The 25,826-nt window shown below is 43.2% G+C and overlaps 1 protein-coding gene across 1 annotated transcript in view; it reads left to right on the top strand.

The window, feature by feature from the left end:
* Window positions 1-957: 957 nt before the first annotated feature.
* Window positions 958-25,826, top strand: part of LOC120044463 (parvalbumin-7-like) — a 45,046-nt gene continuing 20,177 nt past the window's right edge. Inside the window, exon 1 of the mRNA XM_038989115.1 lies at window positions 958-1,131. The gene's annotated coding sequence lies outside the window, so the exon portion shown is untranslated. The remainder of the gene's footprint in view (window positions 1,132-25,826) is intronic.

The following is a 25,826-nucleotide window of genomic DNA, read 5'->3' as shown; positions in this document are numbered from 1 at the left end:
TTCGGGTTGCTAGACGTTCACGTTATACGCCTACCCACCCAGCTCGATCATTTTTGCCATAAGTAACCGTCTGTCTTATGCAACTATACCAAACGTAACATATCATAATTTGAGTGTCCCAGATTTACATTTAGTATGTTATGTCTAGTCTATAAGACTTGGCTGGCTGTTCTAGACCTTGGCTCAGTGTTAGTCCTGGAATTCACAAAGTGTCTCAGAACAGGTCTACGATCAACTTAGATTTTTAGATCAAAATTATTGAGGGAGGACCTGATCCTTGATTAGCAACCCTATCACAAGTTGCTTTGTGAATAGGTGAAGGTGTCTCAGTTGATTTGCAGTGAGTGAGATGTCGAGAAGTCAGAGTGGACTTCTACCTTAGCGATTGGAGAGGCTTTAGGGGCAAGGTTGGAACATGAACTTCTACTGTCTAGATGCATTTTGTATAAAATAGCCTCAAAATAGCCTGTTCTTTTCTTCCTCTGTCCTCCTCCCCGTAACCTTTCACTCCTAAGTGCACTCACCCCAGGCCCCAGAACAAACTGACATCCTCTCTTATCTCTCATTGCCATTCTCTCCATCTCTCCATCTCTCATCAGCACTTCATCTACAGGGGGTTCATCCCTCGCTCCACATTGTACTCCTCCTTCACTCTTCTCTTTTCCATCACTTTTTCATTCCTTTTCTGCCTCAAGTTCTTACTTCCCTCCCTCCTCTCTCCACCCTTCTTCCTAGTGACCCTCCCTCTCCCCATCCCTTCTTCCACTATCTCCCTCCACTGCTGCAATCCCTCCTCTTAAACATCATAAAATACCCTCCTATCCCAATCCAGCCCTCTCTCCTTCTCTCCCTCCCTCTTCATTTATGTTTCCCTCCCTCTCTCTCTCCCCTTCATCTCACCTCCAGCCACTCAGCGCTCCCTCTCCCTCTTCAGCAGCACCGCCCGCTCTCTTTCTCTTTCTACCTTTTTCTCTCTCTCGCTCCCTTTTTTTCCTCTCTCTCCTTCTCTCTTTGGCTCACAGAAGGTTCCCAGGCTCCTGGTCCGTCCGTCTGTCCTTCTGCCCGTCCGCCTGACCGTCCGACGATCCCACTGAAGCTCCAGCACCAACCGGGACACAGACTCTCACAAAGGTAAGAAATAAGGGAAGATGAGAGGGGCTCTGCTTCCCTCAACTATCACTGATGCTGGAGGCAGACAGGATGAGGGAAAGAAAGGGAGAGGGAGTGGGGAGAACCAGAAATGAGAAGAGATGAAGTGGAAAAAGAAGAGGGAGAGAGGAGTGGAGAGGAGGGGCGGTAATGCAGTGCACTGTTACTTGTGAGATGAGAGGAATATAGAAAGAGATGTTCCGACTGAAATTAGGTGTCTTGAGGAAACTGTCTGAGAACAGAGAAAGAGAGAACAGTTTGATGCATTCAGCGGGCAGAATTGCAGAAAGGGAGAGAGGGATGGAGAGGGATAGAGAGAATGTCATGAAAATGTTGGTGTATCAGCTGTGCTGCTGCAGAAAGCAGAAAGCGGCGGCAGCTCTGCCTCTACGTAAAATTCCATTCACAAACAAGAGCTGAACTCTGGCGACTCTGATTAGTCCCCGAGCGGTGTGTGTTTGCTTCAATGTGTGTGTGTACTGTATTAGAGAATGAGATGGAGTAAGGGTGAGAGGGAAGGAGGGAAAGCGGGAGGGAGAAGGGGAATAGAAAGTCTATTAGATAGCTCTTCTGTGGGTCTGGTGCTAATGCTGTGCTTGAGCGGCTGCTCCGGCAGCACACACCATGCAGACTAACAGAGAGAGATGAACTGAGTAGGTGTGTACACTTTAATACAAGATGTAATGTATTGAGGAAGGGGGGGTCCAAATGGAAATAATGAGTGATGTCGCCGGTGTGGGTTGGCACGCTTGTCATAATGCAGGCTATAGATACAAAGACGATCAGTGTGACTTTGCGACAGACTTTGGGACACTTTCCCTCCTCAACTCCTCCCTCCCCTTCCTTTCCCCTTCTCCCCTACTCCCTGATTGCCTCATCTCTCACTCCAGATTGCTCCCCTTTGATAACATCTGTAGAAACAGAGCTGCACTCCTGGCATGCAAACAGCAGCCTGTAAGAGTGACGTTACATTTCTGGGAAACAGTCGTTGGTGCGGCAAAGTACGAGCAAACCTGAAGTACATAGGGGGGGGGGGGGGGGGGGGGGGGGGGGGGGGGGGGGGAGAGGAGAGAGGAGAGAGAGAGAGAGAGAGAGAGAGAGAGAGAGAGAGAGAGAGAGAGAGAGAGAGAGAGAGAGAGAGAGAGAGAGAGAGAGAGAGAGAGATGTGGAGAGGTAGGCGGTAATGCAGTGCACTGTTACTTGTAAGAAGAGAGGAATATAGAAAGAAATGTGTAGAATAGAGAAAGAGAGAACAGTTTGATGCACGCAGCGGGCAGAAATGCAGAAAGGGAGACGGAGAGAGATAGGGATTGTAAGAGAGAAGGATGGAGAGGGATAGAGCGAATGTCATGAAAATGTTGGTGTATCAGCTGTGCAGCTGCAGAAAGCGGAAAGCAGCGGCAGCTCTGCCTCTCCGTAAAATCCCATTCACAAAAAAGACCTGGAATAGACGTTGAATTGACGTCGGTGCCCAGTGTGTAGAAAGATGCTTCTTTCCCCTGCTCCATCCATCCTCCATCTCTTTTTCACTACATATAGTATCTCACACCCCATCACTCCTCTTTCATTAGAAGTGAATGTGAGGGGTGTGATGCATGACTCTAGTCTATATCATCTCGTGAATTTCTAGGGATTCACTGATTTAGAGGCGAGCGGCTCTTTGGAGTGTGAAATACGACCTTGTGAAATATACCGCCGAAGTGTCTGTCGCATTTGTGGCAGCTGGGATCTGCTGGGATACCCAGTACAGCACAGGACAGGAGTAATGGGGGTGTGCACGGGAGCATGGTGGAAGGGTGGGACTCTGGAGAAATTTAAGGGTTGTGTCAGTGCGGGTAACCGAGTTCTTGTGTGGTACACCTTCTGCTTGGTGGCAGCTATGTGTTCAAGGGTTCAGCCTCTGGTTTGGTTTGCCGCTGCAGTGTGTGTTAGAGTGACTTTCATCCTCCTTCTTCTTGAGGTGTCTCTCCACAAACCCTGTCTAAAATAGTGGAGTAATTCAAGCATGTTATTGTGTGTGTGTGTGTGTGTGTGTGTGTCTGCAAACAAACCGGACCAGCCCAGACCAGAGCAGGCATTCTTCAGCGCAATGTAGCACCGCAGTTAATGAAGCATATCTCATCCCCGATCCCTGTCTCTGATTCAGGCACGGGCAGATTAATGACACCATGGAACATGGATGGGATTAGAGTACCAATCCAGCAGAGATGATCAATCTAGCCTGCTAGTACCAGTGTGCCAGTGCCAGTTTAGCATCCCCACATACATCAAACTACAGATCTACTTATTATCTATATATTTTCTACAATTCCACATAGATGTGTGTGGGTGCCTTTCTGCGTGTGCAGCGTACGTATGTTTGAGTGAGTTTGAGTGAGTGGGTAGCTAGCTGGGTGCCAGTGGGTGAAAGAATAGGAAAATGTCATGATTACTTGGAAGAAGAGAAATTTGTTGTGTGGGATTGTGTAGGTGAGAGGTTGTTAGATGTTAGATGGGACCAGCTAATTGTGTGCGGACGGATCCAGAGTGCGTGTTTGAATTTTTACGTGGGCAGCCTCAAAACTGAACTGTATGAAACTAATGCACAGCTGCGTTCTACGGTCCGAAAGGCATCACTCGCAATTCAAAAACACACCCACAACTACACTCTTAGAAAAAAGGATTCCAAAAGGGTTCTTCGGCCGTCCCTATTGGAGAACCCTTTATGGTTCCAGTTAGAACCCTTTTTGGTTCCAGGTAGAACCCTTTTGGGATCCATTTAGAACCCTCTGTGGAAAGGGTTCTTTATGGAACCCAAAGGGGTTCTTCAAAGGGTTCTCCTATGGGGACAGGCAAAGAACCCTTTTCAGTTCTCTTTTTCTAAGAGTGTACAGGGATGTGACTATAATATGTAGCTTCCTCCACTTAAAAGGCTACTTGCAAGTAGCCACACCCATAAAAAATAATTTTTTAAATGTGCATTTCTGATAGATGAAATTGAATGAATTTAAACAAAGCTATTCTCAATTTGCATTGATAGATTTTGACATTAAAAACAGGCAATTAACACAGAGTTAATCGACCTCCGGTGCAGAGCGTTAATTAAAAAACAGATCGCCATCATTATAAAGAGGAGAATAAATGGGGGGATGAGAAAGAAAATAGTATTTTCCTCTCTCTTTGCTGAAGTGGCAGGCTGTACTTATACTGTAAGGCAGTGGCGGTCGGTGCCATTTAAGATAAGGAAGGGTCTTTTTTTTGTGAACATGGCCTTCTTTCTATTATAGCATATTGGATGACTGTCGTTCATATTCCATTCACTCAGCTCAATATATCATTGATAGGTTTAGGCTAATACATAATTCTCCAATTTTCCCTATTCCCATCATGAGGATGGTACAACCTAGCCTATGAATTAAAGTTTACAATGTAGATGCACACAGGTGGAGGGAAACATTTGAGACGACAGACAGTGACACATGGACAGACAGAGACACATTCAATACCGTCTTGCACGCTCTTGCCTGCATCTAGCTGATCTAGGGTGTAATCCTTAGTCCAACAGTTGCAAACGTTCGCAAACGTTTTCAACAGAATCAGCAGAATGAATACACCCCTGATCACGCGTAAACACAGTTCACTTTCATAGCAGCCACGTTGTATTCCTTCTTGCATCCTTGAGCTCTCCTCCTCTCACCCTTTCCCTTTGTTTGTGGACTTCAATGCACAACACATCAGCTGTATGTGACCAGGTGAAAAAACCTTTTCAAGCCAAACCATATCATAACCTCTACACACAGCTTGCATCGATGTCACCATATTAGCTAAAGTAATGTCATAGTCAACATAGCTAATAGAACTAATGTGTTAGTAAACCCGCTACAATCATGCAGTAACGTTACAGTCAGTAAGTACAGTCAGTAAGTACAGTCAGTAAGCAGCTCACCTTGACATGGAAGAGTTCCAGTGTTGTGTTGGCAATTCATAGCCTCTGTTTGAGCAGGGTATTTGAGTAGCTAAGTAAGTGAAACAGATTTTTTTTAAATTATGAAATCTCTCTCTCTATCTCTCTCTCTTGCTTGTCCTTCATTTTGGAATAAATCAATTTGTTCAAAACTGTTCAACTATTGTCTTTCTCTCTCTTTTAGTTAAGTACTCACCACATGTTATGCACTGCAGTGCTAGCTAGCTGTAACTATGCTTTCAGTACTAGATTCATTCTCTGATCCTTTGATTGGGTGGGCAACATGTCAGTTCATGCTGTAAGAGCGTCCTCTGGAAGTTGTCATATTTACTGTGTAAGTCTATGGAAGGGGGTGAGAACCATGAGCCTCCTACAGTAGGTTTTGTATTGAAGTCAATGTACCCAGAGGAGGATGGAAGCTAGCTGTCCTCCGGCTACACCATGGTGCTACCCTACAGAGTGTGGTTGAGGCTACTGTAGACCTTCATTGCAAAATAATTTTAATAAATTATTTGGTGACATTTGAATATATATAGTAGAGATTGATCTAAAAAGGATAACTTTTTAAATGTTTTACAAAAAAAAAATCACTGGGTAGGATGGTTCTCCTCTTCCTCCTTTGAGGAGCCTCCACTGCTGTAAGGAGTGGGAAACTCAGAAGCTGCTGCCTGTCTGCCTGTCAGCATTGTGGGGATTGATCCCAACGTAGTTTGACACTCATGACAATTCATTACTGTGTTGAAACACACTCTTGCATTAACCCCCATTTGTGCACACACACACACACACACACACACACACACACACACACACACACACACACACACACACACACACACACACACACACACACACACACACACACACACACACACACACACACACACACTTATAAACCCATTCACCTAGATGCACACATAGCGAGAGGTCACACACACCGTTCCGGAAGAGGACGTTTAGTTTTTCCATTGCTCAGCAGAACAGCACAATACCATCTCCATCCCTCCATCCCTCCATCCCTCCATCCCCACCTACATAAACTCCCACGGTCAGGTCACCAATGCAATGCATTCATCTCTTGAACTTTGGCCAACAAAATTCACTTAGACATCATCCTCCAACTCATAATGCCCATAATGCTTTGGGGTTAGGGTTAGGGTTAGGGTTAGGGTTAGGGTTAGGGTTAGGGTGAGGGTTAGGGTTAGGGTTATGTTTATGGTTAGGGGTTAGAAAAAAATTGATTTTGAATGGGACTGAATTGTGTGTCCCAACAAGGTTAGTTATATAAGACTGTGTGTATGTGTGTATGTATGCAGTGTGTGTGTGTGTGTGTTACTGATCAGATGAAAGCACATGTGGGACCAAGTGTCATTACAGGGCTGGAAGTTGGAAGCCAGAAGCTGGAAGGGAGCCATAACTTTGAGTCACCTGCTAATAGAGAATTATGAATGTGGTGCTAATGTAGCCTGGTCCCAGATCTGTTTGTGCTTTTCCCTACTCCATTGGCATTCCATAAGGAGTTGGCAAGAGAGCAGAAACAGACTGGCTGCCAGGCTAGTGCTAATGATGCATGGTGCTGGAACATCAGCTGTTGTTCCGTCTACATTTGCATCTAGATTTCAGATATTCTAGTTTTACAAACTACCTGTGTTATGCAGTAAGTGTATTAATGTGTGGAGGGGGAAACTGTTGTATTGTTTTGATGGATGAGGGGTTTTTCTGTTGTTGAATATCCAGGTGCTGATGTAATTGCCACCACACCTGCAATACACTCGCTTTCTTGTATCTTCTTTTACTCTCTCTCTCTCTCTTCCTCTGTTACTCACTCGTTTTCTTACTTTCTCTCTATCACCAGCGCTCTCCCTATCCAAACGAAGGTGTGAAAAGGGGACACTTCCCACTTTGTGCCAAAGTTCAGTCGATCTATTTTAGAGATTTGGCCATGCATTTTTTAAGGCCAACGTATTTTTAAACCGCCCGAGCAACAGAGGTCGCTGAGAGCGAATCTAACTTTAGTAGTGACACAGAGGTCACCGCAGCGCTGCAGGAGTCAGGCCTAGCAATTAAAACCTCCACAAACTCCTAAATGAGATCATTAGTGTGATGGGATGGATGGAAGTCATCTGGGAAGAGGCAGTGGAGACGAAAGTGGATTGAGATTTGTCTTTTTATGGGTCACGGAGGGAGGGAGTTTTTGGTGAAGTAAATGGGATGATAATGTAACATTGTGACCTATTTTGATGCGGTGTGACTTAAAGTCCTTACTCTTTTGGGAGAGTCAGTGGATGCGGATGAGATATAGACATAGATGTACACACATACACACACACAGCACAACAAATGACGCTTCTTACCCAACATCATTTGCAAAAGTGTACTCCTGCTCTGTGTCCTTTAATAAACAGCATCCCCCTGCACCACAGTTCATCTAAGTGAGACAGGGGGCACTGTTTCACAGACAAGTGGATGAGTAGATGGAGATACTGCTGCATTCCCTATATGAGGTCTCAAACTTCTGCTCCATCTCCTCCTGAGGTTTCTCATGAACCCGCCACTTACCGGCTACACAATTAGTCCCTTACAGAAGACCGCTGCCTGGTCCCTGGCAGAACAGTTCAATCTTAGAACTACTGTTCTCTACTCCCTGCATAGAGAATAGATGCCAAGAAAGAACAACTTAGTGGGCAAAAGTGCAGAAGTTACCAAACTCTATTCTATTCCTAGCAATGACTACGATGACCAGATGTCATTGCATTATCAGTGTGATACAAGGGATAAGCAGGACTTGGAATATCATTCGTTGTGACCAATATACATCATATTCCACATCAGCTGTCATATTATCATACATTCCTGAAAATGAGCGAAGAGGATGATGGACGTTTTTCTCCCCTCCTCTCTCCCATTGCTTTGCCGGCCTGCTAATATATTTTAGACGGGAGCTGGGAGCATTCCGGACTGGCCCCTGATCATCATAGAGATCATCTGAATGCAGGAAACATGCAATCCCGTCTGTGTCCGAAAATCCTCTATATCCCTACATAGTGCACTGCTTTTTAATAGAGCTCTATGGGCCCTGGTCAGAAGTAGTGTACTATCTAGCAAATAGGGTGCCATTTTGGATGCAATCGTTATGTCAGTGTGAGCAAGGGGCCTGCAGTATAGCCAGCGCTAAACGTCTCTGTTTATCGCGTATTACACTGATGAGCTTCATTCACTTGAATGTCATTCTCTATTTGGGAGTGTTAGGTTGAAGCCTTATCTGTGAATGGGCTTTGGTCATGATACTGTAGTACTGTAGATTCACACGCACGCACGCACGCACGCACGCACGCACGCACGCACGCACGCACGCACGCACGCACGCACACACACACACACACACACACACACACACACACACACAATCATACCGTGTGTGTGTGTGTGTGTGTGTGTGCCCAGTTGCCAACAGCCCCTTTAGCTCTTTCAGATTGTGTTAATCTCGCTCTATTTTCTATCTTTATGAATGACAACGCATATCGTTCCTTTGTAGAACCATGAATGTGTGCATCCCCTTCTCCCTCTTTCCTCTCCATCTCTCTCCTCCTCCCTACCTCTTTTCTGTGTGGAGCTGTGAGAGACACTCAACTCAGTTTGCCTCAGGCTCGGCCCCGGCTCCCACCAGCAGAGTGTGAAGACTGTGTCAGAGTAAGAGAGGAGAGCAGTAGAGGAGGAGTGGAAGCCCAGTGCTGGACTGGCTTTTATGGTGCAAGGTCAATGGAGGGTTTATATGGCCGAGCGTGCACACACACACACACACACACACACACACACACACACACACACACACACACACACACACACACACACACACACACACACACACACACACACACACACACACACACACACACACACACACACACACACACTTCTGCAAGACAAGAGGCGCTGTCAGGTGGCCGAGTTTCTGCTGCCACTACTGCTGACAAGGCAAGCCACTGCCAATGGGACAGGGGCTTCAGCTTCTCTCTTTGAATACACAGACACACTCCAACAATCTACACTGAAGCACACACACGGACACACGCACACACACCCTGACTCACTCACACACTCAGTAAAAACATGAGCAGAGGAATGTGCAGATCTGCGTGGATGGTGGTCACCCACCCAGTCACCCACACTGCACGAGGAAACACATCAAGAGCTAATGCAAATACATGAACACATACTCGATATCTGGTTTATATTTAGTCTGATGCAAACAACCACACACAACAAAACATATTAAAGTGACGTGATGTCATGTCAAAGTTCTGACAGATAGGCCACTTATGTAATGTACTACTTATTTGCCGATAATCCGTAATTACGATTTTGAGAGCTGTGCAAGAAGAAGACTGAATTACTATTACTACTGAGTTATTACGATAACAACACAATTATAGGGTTTTGGGCTTTTGTGTTCGCAGCCTGCAAGGACCATGGGTTAAATCCCAGACAAACAGAGAATGTGCTGACAATGTAACGCCCAAACAAATTGTATGTTCAACAATTTTAAGCAGCCCACGACTGTGACTTTAAACCTTGTCTCCCTCTTCCTTCATCCCTCTTCTAGCCCCCCCCCCCCTTCCTCCCCTCTATCAAAGACTAGCGCAGAATACAAATTGTGTTGCGCTTTAGTTTTTTGGTACCGTAAGCCTAGGGCATGAGGAGAATGGGGAATAGAAGTGAATCTGTCCCAGGAAGAGAAAGAAAGGATCCAGCACAATAGAGAGGCTTAGACCAGCCTGATGCAGACAACGAGCTGAGAGGAGAAGAAATGAGAGAAACAGAGAAGAAAAGAGCAAGAGAAAATGGGAAGAAGGAGGAGGAGGACCGTCGAAAGGGAGGTGCTGGAGGGCATGCGAGAAGAAAGAAAGAAAGAAAGAAAGAAAGAAAGAAAGAAAGAAAGAAAGAAAGAAAGAAAGAGAGGAAGAAAGAAACCGATGAGAAAAGGAAAATGCAAACCAGAGACAGAGGAGAGGAGCCAGAGGAGCGAGGGATAAAAGACAAGAAAATAAAGGAAGATGAAGGAGTGTGTGATGGATGGACAGGCACTGTTCTGCGGATGTACGAATCCTCAGCCTCAGCACCATGCTAGTTGGCTAAGTGATACACAGGACCCTGATATCCAGCCCCTCCCCATAGTCTCTTTCTCTCTCTTTCTCTCTCACTCCTCCCCCAGGATCCTCTGTCACCCTCAGTGGCCATCAAAACCCATCAGACTCATCCTGGACAGGCCTGGCTGCCACTCACACTATACTAAAGGAAACAGGAATCCCCTTCATACACTTAGACACACACACGCACACTTAGACACACACACACACCCAAACACACACACACACACACACTCCTGACACCACCATGACCTCTTTTAGCCTCCTTTGTTCACTACAGTGGCCTGCCCCTGTGGATACTGCTCTCCTCTCTCTCTCTCTCTCTCTCTCTCTCTCTCTCTCTCTCTCTCTCTCTCTCTCTCTCTCTCTCTCTCTCTCTCTCTCTCTCTCTCTCTCTCTCTCTCTCTCTCACACACACACGCACACGAACGCACACGCACGCACACACTCAATCCCAATCACAAACACACACACACAGCATTGGGGGCGAAAACATCTGTCTCACTTGATTTAGTGTCTTTCTCTACACACAAAGGAAAATTGGGGTGAACAGTAGAGTTTTATAGTTCAGAAAAAAAATAAGCCCTTACATCACACCGTGTAAGGCACTCATGCTTGAAAGGGGCTGTGGTTTTTGTCCTTGCAGATAGTCCCTCTTAGTAGTGGAACCTATAGGACACTTTTTATGGTGTGAATAGCTATCTGTAAATATCACGACAATCTAACATTGACTAGTGGAATGCAGTCATATACATATTGTCCTTGAAGGTACAGAAGGGGTTCAATACCGAAAGAGCATTTCCCATCCCTGCCCATCTGGCAGTTGTCACTCGAGACTCAATCAAACGCTCTTAGCATATTTGGAGGGGGAGCCAATTTGAACCAGAGGCGGCTGGTGGGTGAATAAATAGGAGGAGGGCTCATTGTAATGGTTGGAATGGAATAAATGGAACGGTATCAAAAACAAGGAAATGTGTTTGATACCTTTCCATCCATTCCATTGCAACTATTACGATGAGCCCATTTGTTGGGAGTTGTTCCCATGTGGTGAATTGATGCTCAGTTCAGAGTTGTTCAGAGTACTCCTGCCCCCCTGCTGAGACGAGACTTGTCACATATGTTGGGTGTTAGGCTCTGTGGAGAGAGGAAGAGCACTACTGACTGTCCATAAACCCTTCACTGCCAGTGGATTACCATAGACTTCAACGTTTTACCCATGATCACAGAATGTGTATGTTTATATGGGAGATCACATGTCATGATGTCATTACCAATAAAGGTAAATAAAGACCCATCAAATCAGATGAAGTAGCAGTGGAATAACATCACAGGAGCACCTAAATATAAACAATACCGGCACCCAAAATGAATTCCCGGAACCTGTTTCAGTCCAAGTCCAGCACTGCATGACAGTGATGGAATAGTCTTGAGTGTTATTGGAAATAGTGGCTCTTAAAAAAAAGTTGAGTTGAGTAATTAACGTAATAAAAAAAAATCCCCACCAAAATCCGTCTGTTTAAGCTAGAGATATCTGTTTGGTATGGGCTGCGTCTCAATCCACCACATCTGCCGATGTCCGCCTTCCACAACCACGGTGGAAAGTGGCAGAGCTACAGCTTTGTTTGTCAGACCAGGAGACATCCCGAAAATCGATCCTCTCACAAAAATGGGACTCGTCTCATGGGACTCGTCTGAAGTCGGTGCCGCCAATGTGCCAACTTCTGTCTGTTGCGCCTGAACAGTTTGGGCTAAAAAACAACTATGATCTCACGGGACTGTTCTGAAGGTAACCCGGTACTGGTTAAAAAAAATATGGAAGTATGTAAGTCGTTTTGTGCAAATATGTTAAATATATGTGTCAAAAAATAATAATAAATAATTCCTGAGCTTTCTTATATCACCTAGATATAGTATAGACACTTAAAAACCTTATGATTTATTTTTGGACTGTCTGTTTTGCCATTTATAAATTGGTTATTCAATACATTTCTATAGGCTTTAGTAATAAAGGCCAATTTATATGCAGTACCAGTCAAAGGTTTGGACACACCTACTCAGTCCAGGGTTTTTCTTTATCTTTACTGTTTTCTACATTGTAGAATTATGGTGGACATCAAAACTATGAAATAACACATATGGAATCATGTAGTACCCCAAAAAGCGTTAAACAAATCAAAATATATTTTATATTTGAGATTCTTCAAAGTAGCCACCCTTTGCCTTTATGACAGCTTTGCACACTCTTGGCATTCTCTCAACCAGCTTCACCTGGAATGCTTTTCCAACAGTCTTGAAAGAGTTCTTGTTGGCTACTTTTCCTTCACTCTGCAGTCCAACTCATCCCAAACCATCTCAATTGGGTTGAGGTCAGGTGACTGTGGAGGCCAGGTCATCTGATGCAGCACTCCATCACTCTCCTTCTTGGTCAAATAACCCTTACACAGTCTGGCGGTGTGTTGGAGCATTCTCTCAACCAGCTTCATGAGGTTGCACTACAATTAACAGTTGTGTCTTGTTAAAAGTACATTTGTGGAATTTCTTTCCTTCTTAATGAGTTTGAGTCAATCAGTTGTGTTGTAACAATGTAGGGGTGGTGTCACGTTCCTGACCTGTTTTCTGTTGTTTGGTATGTGTTTAATTGGTCAGGGCGTGAGTTTTGGGTGGGTAGTCTATGTTATGTGTTTTCTATGTTGGGTTAATGGGTTGCCTGGTATGGCTCTCAATTAGAGGCAGGTGTTTGGCGTTTCCTCTGATTGAGAGTCATATTAAGGTAGGTTGTTTCACATTGTTTGTTGTGGGTGGTTGTCTTCCGTGTCAGTACATGTTACCACACGGGACTGTTTTCGGTTTGTCTGTTCCTGTTCGTGTGTTCTTCGTTTCATGTAAGTTCGTAAGTTTAGGTCTGTTTAGTTCGTTTTGTTATTTTGTTTTCTAAAGTGTTATTTTGTGTTTCGTCGTTTGTCTAATAAATCATTATGTCCACATACCTCGCTGCGTGTTGGTCTGATCCATGCTCCTCCTCATCCGAGGAGGAGGAATATGATGACGATCGTTACAGGTGGTGTACAAAATATAACCCTATTTGGTAAAGACCAAGTCCATATTATGGCAAGACAGCTCAAATAAGCAAAGAGAAACAACAGTCCATCATTACTTTAAGACATGAAGGTCAGTCAATGTGGAAAATCTCAAGATTTTTTTTTGTTTCTTCAAGTGCAGTCACAAAAACCATCAAGCGCTATGATGAAACTGGCTCTCATGTGGACTACCACAGGAAAAGAAGAACCAAAGTTACCTCTGCTGCAGAGGATAAGTTCATTAGAGTTACCAGCCGCAGAAATTCTAGCCGCAGAAATTCTAGCGCAAATAAATGCTTCACAGAGTTTAGCATGAATCAGGCTTCATGGTCAAATTCCTGCAAAGAAACCACTACTAAAGGACACCAAATAGAAGAAGAGACTTGCTTGGGCCAAGAAACACGAGCAATGGACATTAGACCGGTGGAAATCTGTCCGTCCTTTGGTCTGATGAGTCCAAATTTGAGATTTTTGGTTCCAACCGCCGTGTCTTTGTGAGACGCAGAGTAGGTGAACGGATCATCTCTGCATGTGTGGTTCCCACCGTGAAGCATGGAGGAGGAGGTGTGATGGTGTGGGGGTGCTTTGCTGGAGACACTGTCTGTGATTTATTTAGAATTCAAGGCACACTTAGCCAGCATGGCTACCACAGCGTTCTGCAGTGATACGCCATCCCCTCTGGTTTGCGCTTAGTGGGACTATCATTTGTTTTTCAACAGGACAATGATCCAACACACCGCCAGGCTGTGTAAGGGTTATTTGACCAAGAAGGAGAGTGATGGAGTGCTGCATCAGATGACCTGGCCTCCACAGTCACTCGACCTCAACCCAATTGAGATGGTTTGGGATGAGTTGGACTGCAGAGTGAAGGAAAAGTAGCCAACAAGAACTCTTTCAAGACTGTTGGAAAAGCATTCCAGGTGAAGCTGGTTGAGAGAATGCCAAGAGTGTGCAAAGCTGTCATCAAGGCAAAGGGTGGCTATTTGAAGAATCTAAAATCAAAACTATATTTTGATTTGTTTAACACTTTTTTGGTTACTACATGATTCCATATGTGTTATTTCATAGTTTTGATATCTTCACTATTATTGTACAAAAAATAAAGAAAAACCCTTGAATGAGTAGGTGTGTCCAAACTTTTGACTGGTACTATATATACCGACAGGGGTCCTACTAATCCAAATCAAATACCTAAATGAGCCATGGTATGACCATCTTAAAACAAGGGTTATTAAAAGAGAAGATGCATTTATCCATTTGTAAGGAAAGAGGAGAGAGACCAGAGAGAGGGAGCATTCAGAAATAGTGTATCTAGTAATGACTTGGAAGGAAACCCGGGAGTGTTCGCGAGGAATTCACATTTGTCACCCGACTGCCTGGCTTCCACCAAGAGAGGAGGGGGCGAGGGAGAGGGGATGACTAAGCAAGGAAAGAGAAACAAAGCTAAAGCAGAAATGACGTAACATAAAAACCAGGGTCATATTCACTAGATAACAAACTGAAGAAAACAGATGGTAATGGGAAGGGACTGCCTGAACTTATAAGGAACACTTGTTTTCCCGCTGAAAAACAAAGTGCAATAATCAGTGGCGGATTTAGGCATTGGCGACATTGGCAGCCGCCCAGGGCGGTATCTTGCTGTGGGCGGCACGGGGCACCCTCAAAAAAAAAAAATCATAATAAAATAATCGAAATGGTGACATTTGCTCAATCGTTTTTCTATTGCTCATTTGCACGTCACGTCAATGATATCATGTCACCATATGGGACTGTGGGTCAATTAACCTTGTCGGAGTGGGCACCCTGATTCTAGTTTGTGAGCTAGGCAAGCTACTGCCTGGGAAGGTCTCCCACTCAGAAGTACGAGATGGGGAGGGGGCGGGGGTTGGTTGACCTGAGGTCTCCACACTGGAAGCCCGAGGTAGGGGTGGTGGAGGAATCAATTAAATAGCGCACCTCTATCTTTGTACAGTACTGCAATTAGTAATGCAATTAGTTGTGCAATTTAGTTTGTGTGTTTCTTGTTTGAAGTGCAATAGTGTAATTATCAGGTTCTCTTCTTTATAAGTGTGTTATTCTATTTGTGTATTTGTATGATATAGGATTTGTGCTTTTTGTTAGCAATAGGGTAATAGTGTAATAATTTGATTCTCTTCTTTATTTGTATTTATATACTACAATTTGTTTTTATTTGCCTTTGTTACTTATTTTTGTATATATTTTGTATATTTATATAGTTTTAAATGTTATGATTGTTTATACGTCTGAATAAAAATTACAAGTAGTGCAGAATGGTGTTTTTTTGGGGGGGGAGGGGTCGCCCAGGGAGCCATACAAGCTAGAACCGCCACTGGCAATAATGAATACGACCCTGATGTTATTTAATGTAAAGCCACTGACTCTCTGCCAAGGTACATCTGGTCCTCATTGTTATTATTATATCTAAACCACCTGGAACAGAGGGGGCAGGAGCCAAATGATACAGTCATGATAATGGATTGAGAGAGAGAAACACAGAGAGAGAGAGAGAGAGCGAGAGGGAGAGGGAGAAGTGAGTGTCAACATGGCTGGCAGACAGTCACATAATTTCTTAATATCTTAATCTCTGCTGTTTCAAGAGGCTCAAGAGAATCTCGTGAGAAGGCATTTGACAAATAGATAAAGAGCAAGCTATCAATGGAGAAAGCTAAAGAGAGAGAGAGGAAATATGTCACAGAAACCGGAGAGAGGGAGCCAAGGACTGGAGAGTTGCATGCAACAAACCAAAAACTATTTAGAGAAGGAGCAGAGCGGAATATATATATATATATATATATATATATATATATATATATATATATATTTCTTTAATAAAGAGTAGCGTATTATTTAATAACTAAGTAGAGTCCTTCAAATGGGCTGATTAAACATGTACTCTAGCTAGCTAAGGCATCTGCGAGAAGAGACTGGTGATTCCATATGCATAACAGGCCCTTGACAGGGAGAGGGCAGGTGAGGTGCCTCCTGTCTGGCAGGTAGAATACTACTGAGCTCCACAGATTTCCACTCCATTTGAACAATTGACAGAAATACAGGGGGCAGAGGAGAGTAAAGGAGAGGAGAGGAAGTGGCACTCTTGCATTTCATTTGGCGCTGGTTGCATTTGGAGGAGCAGAGCGATGAGGAGAAAACTCAGCCAAGCCAGCAGCATGGCACCTCAATCCCACCGTATCTATCTCTGCTCAGAGCAGCATCTACTGGGCCGTTACTGAAGCAGTTTAACTTATCAGCTCCCCTCCTCCGAGGCTTCCCTCACTTCCATTCCTCCCTCCGGGGCGCTGCCACCTCACAAGCCTCACACGCCTCTCCTAATTATGCCCCCCTGTCTGTCTCCCAGCATCCCCCTTCCTCCCCTCTCTCTCTCCCAGCCTCCCCCTTCCTCCCCTCTCTCTCTCCCCCCCACTCATCTTGTCACCTCCAATTCTAGTTCAGGTGGCTTATTGGCAGGGCCACTTCAGGTTAAAAACCAATGCTGGCATTCTGAGCAGATTCCAGGATCATCACGGCAACAGTAAATCGAGGTTGGTAGCAGAATGGTAACAACAGTGGCCAACTTCAATAGATTGTCATTGTTCTGAACCCTGGTCAGTTCCTTGGGATTACCTTGTTTAATTAGGGGCTGTTTCGAAATGCAAATAGCCAAGGTCATGCACGAGCACTAAGGCTGAGAACGATTGCCATTTATCAATGGTGATCTCCTACCGGTGTGTGTATGACACTCATTGGATTGTTTTATAATCACACTTTTTCTACGCGTATGAACATTCTGAAATCCGTTTGTAAATAGTATTTGAGATAAATTGATATATGAGGCCCCAGGTGATCCTTGTCTATGTTCTGTTGATTTACCCACTGCCTATGCTCTATAAGAGGAACGAGACATAGAGAAAGTACTGGTTAAAAAGTTTGGCTGCATCAAATGTCCTTACAACCCCCAAAAATATTTGTATTTTGCCCTCAGTCTGATAGTCTTTATCATGTGTGTCTTTCACTAGTAGAAGAGCTTCTAGCCAAGCCTGGCTACAGATGAACTAGTCCCGTCTTTGTGTTCACATTCAAACCCCTCTGCCGATACCTGTGAGACTAAGATATAGAGAGAGAAATAGTGGAAGACATGAAAAAAAGTGAGGGAGAGCAAGCCAGTGGAAGGATATGAGAGAGAGACAGCTCGTGTGTGAAAGTGTGGGCATCTAAGTGCCTCGGGAGAAAGAGGCAACATTAGTATGTGAGTAACTGAACTGAGCACTCGTGGCTCTCTGCTCTAGCGTGATGTCTTTAAAAAGCAGGCTCCTTCTCAAATGCATTGTTGCCTTTTGGACAGTGAGTATAACCTCCAAGATAACTCATATCCTTTCACCAACCCGTAATTGTGTGGAACGAGTCACAATACAGTTTACAACTCAGTTAGTTATTATGCGTCTGTATTAACCAGGGTTGGGGTTAATTCCATTTAATTTACAGTCAATTCAAGAAGTACAATGAAATTCAAATTAACTTCAATGCTTTTCAATTAGGAAACATTTGAACTTGAATTGGAGTTTGGTTCACTTTTTAGAATTGACTGAAATTGAAATTGAATTGACCCCAACCCTGAAATTAACCCTCCGACCCTACACTACACTACACTTGTCTCTCCTCTCCTCTCCTCTCCTCTCCTCTCCTCTCCTCTCCTCTCCTCTCCTCTCCTCTCCTCTCCTCTCCTCTCCTCTCCTCTCCTCTCCTCTCCTCTCCTCTCCTCTCCTCTCCTCTCCTCCCTAGGCGACGTGGACCCATCCTACTTGTTAACACGACAGTGATCCTCATTCTACATTGACTCACTGACTTCTGACCCGAGGGGAACCAACAGGGTCATGAACCATCCTCATCATATACTGTAGGCAGGCCTATAATGTGTCTCTCTATGACTCCGTCTCTCTATGACTCCATCTCTCTGTGTAGGCAGAAGAAAACACAATGTACTGGCAGAGAGAGAAATATACACGGCAGGCATAAAAAAAATAGCCTACAGTGGCGCGATAATCTAAGAGTGAGCACTATCGGGTCCTTGCTCGCTAGCTGCTGACAGTATGGGCGTAATATCAAACCCTAGTCCTTCCTCTGACCGTCAGGCTCTGTGAAGCATGAGAGGGTGTGAGCGGGTTTAAAGCTTGATCAATAGCTCGACCTTTGGGCCGATATGGCTGAATAGTATCCGTTACTCTCCTGGGACTCTGCGTTCGTTCGTTTGTTCAACGGGCAGAATCAAAAAAGTTGCGCAAGCCAGGCGAATGTCAATGTTCTTGACTTCCAAAAAGAGTGTGCATGTGTGTGTGCATGTGCACGTGTGTTGTGCATGTTTAATAGTGCTCTCTGTCATCTCCGAGAACAAAGAAAGAGTAATAGAGTGCACAGTAAAAGGACATAAGAAGATGGCAGAGAGAAAGAAAAAAAGAGAGAGAGATGGCGATAGAAAGGGAGAATGTGTGAGAGAGAAAGAGAGAGTTGAAGAGAAACCAAATATTTTAACCATATACAGTACATTTGGAAAGTATTCAGACCCCTTGACTTTTTCCCAATATTTTTTTACATTACAGCCTTATTCTAAAATTGATTAAATAAAATAATGTCCTCATCAATCTACACACAATACCCCTAAATGACAAAGTGAAAACCAAAATAACTCATTTCCATAAGTATTCAGACCCTTTACTCTGAGACTCAAAATTGAGCTCAGGTCAACCCTGTTTCCATTGATCATCCTTGAGATGTTTCTACAACTTGATTGGAGTCCACCTGTGCTAAATTCAATTGATTGGACATGATTTGGAAAGTCACACACCTGACTATATAAGGTCCCACAGTTGACAGTGCATATCAGAGCAAAAACCAAGCTATGAAGTCGAAGGAATTGTCCGTAGAGCTCCGAGACAGGATTGTGTCGAGGCACAGATCTGGGGAAGGGTACAAAAAAACAAGATTCTCTGGTCTGATGAAACCAAGATTGAACTCTTTGGCCTGAATGCCAAGCGTCACGTCTGGATGAAACCTGGCACCATCCCCACTGTGAAGTATAGTGGTGGTAGAGCAAAGTACAGGGAGATCCTTGATGAAAACCTGCTCCAGAGCGCTTAGGACCTCAGACTGGGGCGAAGGTTTACCTTCCAACAGGACATTGACCCTTAGCACAGAGCCAAGACAACCCAGGAGTTGCATCGGGACAAGTCTCTGAATGTCCTTGAGTGGCCCAGCTAAGAGCCCAGACTTGAACCTGATCAAACATTTCTGGAGAGACCTGAAAATAGCTGTGCAGCGATGCACCCCATCCAACCCGACAGAGCTTGAGAGGATCTGCAGAGAAGAACAGGAGGAACTCCCCAAATACAGGTGTGCCAAGCTTGTAGCGCCATATTCAAGAAGACTTGAGGCTGTAATCGCTGCCAAAGGTGCTTCAACAAAGTACTGTGTAAAGGGTCTGAATACTTACAGTACAGTGCCTTGCAAAAGTATTCATCCCCCTTGGCGTTTTTACTATTTTGTTGCATTACAACCTAATTTAAATAGATTTTTATTTGGATTTCATGTAATGGACATACACAAAATAGTCAAAATTGGTGAAGTGAAAGGAAAACAATTACTTGTTTCATAAAATTCTAAAAAATAAAAATGGAAAAGTGGGGCGTTTGCTATGAAGCCCCTAAATTAGATCTGGTGCAACCAATTACCTTCAGAAGTCACATAATTAGTTAAATAAAGTAAATAAAGTGTCACATGATCTGTCACATGATCTCAGATCTCTGAAAGGCCCCAGAGTCTGTAACACCACTAAGCAAGGGGCACCACCAAGCAAGCAGCACCATGAAACCCAAGGAGCTCTCCAAACAGGTCAGGGACAAAGTTGTGGAGAAGTACAGATCCCGGTTGGGTTATAAAAAAATATCAGAAACTTTGAACATCCCACGGAGCGCCATTAAATCCATTATTAAAAATGGAAAGAATATGGCACCACTACAAACCTGCCAAGAGAGGGCCGCCCACCAAAACTCACAGACCAGGCAAGGAGGGCATTAATCAGAGAGGCAACAAAGAGACCAAAGATAACCCTGAAGGAGATGCAAAGCTCCACAGCGGAGATTGGAGTATCTGTCCATAGGACCACTCCACAGAGCTGGGCTTTAGGAAAGAGTGGCCAGAAAAAAGCCATTGCTTTACAGAAAAAAATAAGCAAACACGTTTGGTGTTCGCCAAAAGGCATGTGGGAAACTCCCCAAACATATGGAAGAAGGTACTCTGGTCAGATGAGACTAAAATGTTGCTTTTTGGACATTATAGGAAAACACTATGTCTGGCGCAAACCCAACACCTCTCATCACCCCGAGAACAACAACATGGGGATGTTTTTCATTGGCAGGGACTGGGAAACTGGTCAGAATTGAAGGAATGATGGATGGCGCTAAATACAGGGAAATTCTTGAGGAAAACCTGTTTCAGTCTTCCAGAGGTTTGAGACTGAGATGGAGTTTCACCTTCCAGCAGGACAATGACCCTAAGCATACTGCTAAAGCAACACTCGAGTGGTTTAAGGGAAAACATTTAAATGTCTTGAAATGGCCTAGTCAAAGCCCAGACCTCAATCCAATTGAGAATCTGTGGTATGACTTCAAGATTGCTGTACACCAGCGGAACCCACCCAACTTGAAGGAGCTGGAGCAGTTTTGTCTTGAAGAATGGGAAAAAATCCCAGTGGCTAGATTTGCCAAGTTTATAGAGACATACCCCAAGAGAATTGCAGCTGTAATTGCAGAGGAGGCTCTACAAAGTATTGACTTTGGGTGGGTGAATAGTTATGCACGCTCTAGTTTTCTGTTTTTTTGGTCATATTTCTTGTTTTAATTCCAGGTTGTAAGGCAACAAAATAGGAAAAATGCCAAGGGGGGTGAATAGTTTCGCAAGCCACCGTATGTAAATGTGATATTTCATTTTTTTATATAAATAATAATAAAAACTGTTTTTTCTTTGTCAGTTATGTGGTATTGTGTGTAGGTTGATGAGAAAAACAAGAACAATTTAATCAATTTTAGGATAAGGCTGTAACGTAACAAAGTGCAGAAAAAGAGTCAGAATACTTTCAGAATGCACTGTATATGGTCAAAATCACTCCACTAAAGCGTTTAGGGAACATACAATGCCGTACCATGAAATGCAATGGCACAACCAAAAAAAGCTATGAAAAACAAACAGAAATAGAGGTGCTAGTGTCAGAGGTTAGGTACAACCAAAAGGTTTAATTTGGCTCGCTCAGTTGTGGCTTGACCAGTAAAAAATAAAAGTACTACGAGAGGACCATTAGGACTATTGAAGTTGCTTTAGCTATGGCAAATATACTTCAAATGAGTAGGCAACACTCACCAATAGGCCATCCATCCTCAACAGCTCCCTCCTGTAGGCGTGTAGGACAATATTTCTGTTCTGCAGAATGAACGAGTCGTGCTATTGCTGTTCTGCATGAATGAGTCGTGCGCTCCACCTGGTCACCTTTCCACCACATTCAGCAGCGTCTTTAGCGCATCACATCGCATTAACCATCGTTGAACTCATTTTGGGATAGTGCTTTAATGGCACTGTGGGTGACATCTATTGCTCCTTTCGTATTTGGGAACCCACTGAAGGCAAATAAACCCCTCTTACATCAACCTGTTGTGCGATGGTGTATGGAAAGTGTACATAACTGTTTGTTTTGCTGATTATTCATCCAAAACATTGGCTCATCGAGGTCTGTGAGATGCAGATTAGCAAACTCCAGCAGAAAAGAGCCCATTGCCAAAACCCACCGCTGGATAGCACTTGGATGTGCACCGGAATGGTATGTGTTCGCCTTTTTAAAGTAGGTCTAAATCCTTGCTAAAATCCTACAAGATTGGTTTTGGGAAACAACATCTGATGGCCAAATCTGTACTTTCTGCAAAAACAAGTCTCACCTTTCTTTAAAAACAAGCTCTCTGTGAAATGTGTTGTGTGCCAAAACCTTGAACAGAGCAAGATCAGCATCTCTCATTCGATGTAGCATTATGTCAGTGTTTTAATGTATTTCAACAATGGTTTCACTTTCACACATGCCTCTAATTTAACAAATTACTGTACTTTATTTGAATTATTATCTTAACTGATGTGGTCTAATTATATGATATAGATGTCAAGAAATGTTGCATGAATTCACAATGGAAATATAATGAAATAGAAAAATGATTTAATTATTACTCTCACAATTTCACAAATTCTCTACACTCCCTTGAATGTTTTTCTCATTTTGCTGCCTTAATTAAATCTAAAAAGGGTTACATTTGATTTTGTCCTACTAATCTACACAACCTACTCCACATTTTCAAAGTGAAAAAAAGTGTTCCACAAAAAAAATTGAATAATTAAATACCAGTATCATAATTGAATAAGTCTCCACCCCCCGAGGTAAAACTTGGTGGAAGCACCTCTGGCAGCCATTACAGCTGTGAATCATTTTCATTAAGATTCTACCAACTTTGCACAACTTTTAGGAGAACATACAGTGCCTTCAGAAAGTATTAGCACCCTTGACCTTTTCCAAATTTTGTTGTGTTACAGCGGGATTTAAAAATGTATTAAATATAGATTTTCTTTACGGACAATAGCCCATATTGTCAAAGTGGAATTATGTTTTTTGAAATGTTGACTAATTAATTAGAAACGAAAAGCTGAAATGTTTTGAGTCAATAAGTATTCAACCCCTTTGTTATGACAAGCCTAAATAAGTTTAGGAGTAAACATTTGATTGCACGGACTTACTATGTGTGCCGTAATAGTATTTAACATAATTCTTGACTATCTCATCTCTGTACCCCACACATACAATTATCTCTAAGGTCCCTCAGTCGAGCCGTATATTTCAAGCACAGATTCAACCACAAAAACTAGGGAGGTTTTCCAATTCTTCGCAAAGAAGGGCACCTATTGGTAGTTGGTAGAGCATGGCGCTTGCAACGCCAGGGTTGTGGGTTCGATTCCCACGGGGGGCCAGTACAAAAAAGTATGAATGTATGTACTTGTAAGTCGCTCTGGATAAGAGCGTCTGCTAAATGACTTAAATGTAAATGTAAATGTTATTACTTACACTTTGGATGGTGTATCAATACACCCAGTCACTACAAAGATACAGGCATCCTTCCTAACTCAGTTGTAGGAGAGGAAGGAAACCGCTCTGGGATTTCACCATGAGGCCAATCGGGATTTTAAAACAGTTACAAAGTTTAATGGCTGTGATAGAAGAAAACTGAAGATGGATCAACAACATTGTTGTTACTCCACAATACTAACCTTATTGACAGAGTGAAAAGAAGGAAGCCTGTACAGAATACAAATATTACAAGACATGCATCCTGTTTGCAACAAAGCACTAAAGTAATGCTGCAAAAAACATGGCAAAGCAATTCACTTTTAGTACTGAATACAAAGTGTTATGTTTGGGGGAAATTTAATAAAGCATTTTACTGAGTACAACTCTCCATATTTCAAGTATTTTGGTAGCTGCATCATGTTATTGGTATGCTTTTAATCGTTAAGGACTGTGGAGTTTTTCAGGATAAAAATAAATGGAATGGAGCTAAGCAGAGGCAAAATCCACAGGGAAAACCTGGTTCTGTCTGCTTTCCACCAGACACTGGGGGATTAATTCACCTTTCAGCTGAACAATAACCTAAAACACCAAATATACACTGGAGTTGCTTACTATGTTGTTTCTACTGAGCATACAGTATGTACAGTATGTATGTGTAGAGCATAATGTATTTACAGTTTTATTCACATGTTTTCAAGTACTGCTGACAAATCATGCTTTCCGATTATTGCATAGATTGTAATGGACACATATGATGTGTGTAAAATACTTTTTTGAAGGTTGTACTGATTATAATGAGCTAATATTAAGCTATTTGCCAGCTATGTGTGGCGCTATGTTTGTTGACATTATACAATGCATTCTGGGTGTCACGTAAACGTCTGTCAGACCAAAGATGTTGAAGGAATGGTTCACTCATCTTTCTAATAAACTTACGCAATTGAATGAAGGGAAGGGAATGATCGTATATGACACACCCCCTTCAACATGCATAATGCAAACAGACCAAACTCATCTTGTCTCCTCGTATTATCTTTGGTTGACGTGAAAAAACAAACATGGTGGCATGCACAAACTATCCATCATTGGATTACTTTTGATTCCTAGAAAGTGTTTTACTCAATCATTTTGATCAATGTTGATCTCACCAGTGATGCGATTAATTATAAATAGTAATTGCTATTAGCTAATTCATATTGTGTTTTCTGTCAGCCGAGAGTTCTCTAAATACGACCACTTGTGTTACGTCAATCTTTCCTCAGTTAGCGATAGGACTAATGTAGCCTACATTTTCCGGTTAGGATGATTGTGTATGCTGTCGCTACTTCTGTGAATGTCTGAACATTGCATCCAAAAATAAAGTGGTCACATTCAGGACATAACTTTGTAAGGACTGTGTTTGTGCAAAATCTTTCTGTGAAAAAACTGTGGCTAGCTCAAATGCTGGCTGTTGTGTCAATCAAAACTAGATGTTCTAAATAAGCGTTCTAATCACACTGGTTTGAGCGTACGCTCCAGGACCACTGTAGAATGATCACACCCATTTGTTGGTACACGTGAAAAGGTTAAATCCATTTTAATCCCCGTTTGTAACACAACAAAATGTGGAAAAGGTGAAGGGGTGTGAATACTTTCTGAAGGCACTGTTTTTGTCAAAATTGCTCATTAAAATGATTTGATGAAAAAAGTGTTTTTGGCCTGCTATTAGCCCATACAAACTTATTGAATAACATATTCACTACATGGAACCACAGATAGTCTCCCAAAAATATCAAAAGGCAGTTTGCTTTGAAGTGTCTCAGGAAAAATGTATTTGTATTTAACTCCATATTTTTGGCATTAAACAGTCTCCATATATGCTATACTTCCAGACATCTTTTCAACTGGTAGCCAGACCTTCAGACGAGTTTTGTGAGGCCTGTGGGTGTTCGTGAGAGTCTACCCATTGCACAGAGGAGGTAGTCCAAACGATATTAGTGGGTAGCCCAAACGTAGTCCAAACGGTATTAGTGGGTAGCCCAAACGTAGTCCAAAAGGTATTAGCGGGTAGCCCAAACGGTTCGGACGATACAGACAGAAGCTGTGTAGACTTTCTGTAAGCACTGTATTTTTCCCCCAGTCACCAGACTACGCTTGACAAGCAGTACCCTTATTCCACCACTTGGCACTGTGTGTACACATGGTCATGGCTGTGTGTAAATGTACGCACCTTCTCAAGCAAACATTTATATAGATAAATCTCACACTTTGAGTGGAAATGATCTCACCCATGGTTTACGCACAGATTTGGGCCTATGCATGACTGAGAAATGAGGTCCCTGGTGTGCAGTCAGCTACTATTCTATCTT

This window comes from Salvelinus namaycush, chromosome 3, assembly GCF_016432855.1.
Source record: "Salvelinus namaycush isolate Seneca chromosome 3, SaNama_1.0, whole genome shotgun sequence".
Taxonomy (NCBI): domain Eukaryota; kingdom Metazoa; phylum Chordata; class Actinopteri; order Salmoniformes; family Salmonidae; genus Salvelinus; species Salvelinus namaycush.
The sequence above is the reverse complement of the archived record's forward strand: the minus strand, read 5'-3'. Positions and strand labels throughout refer to the sequence as shown.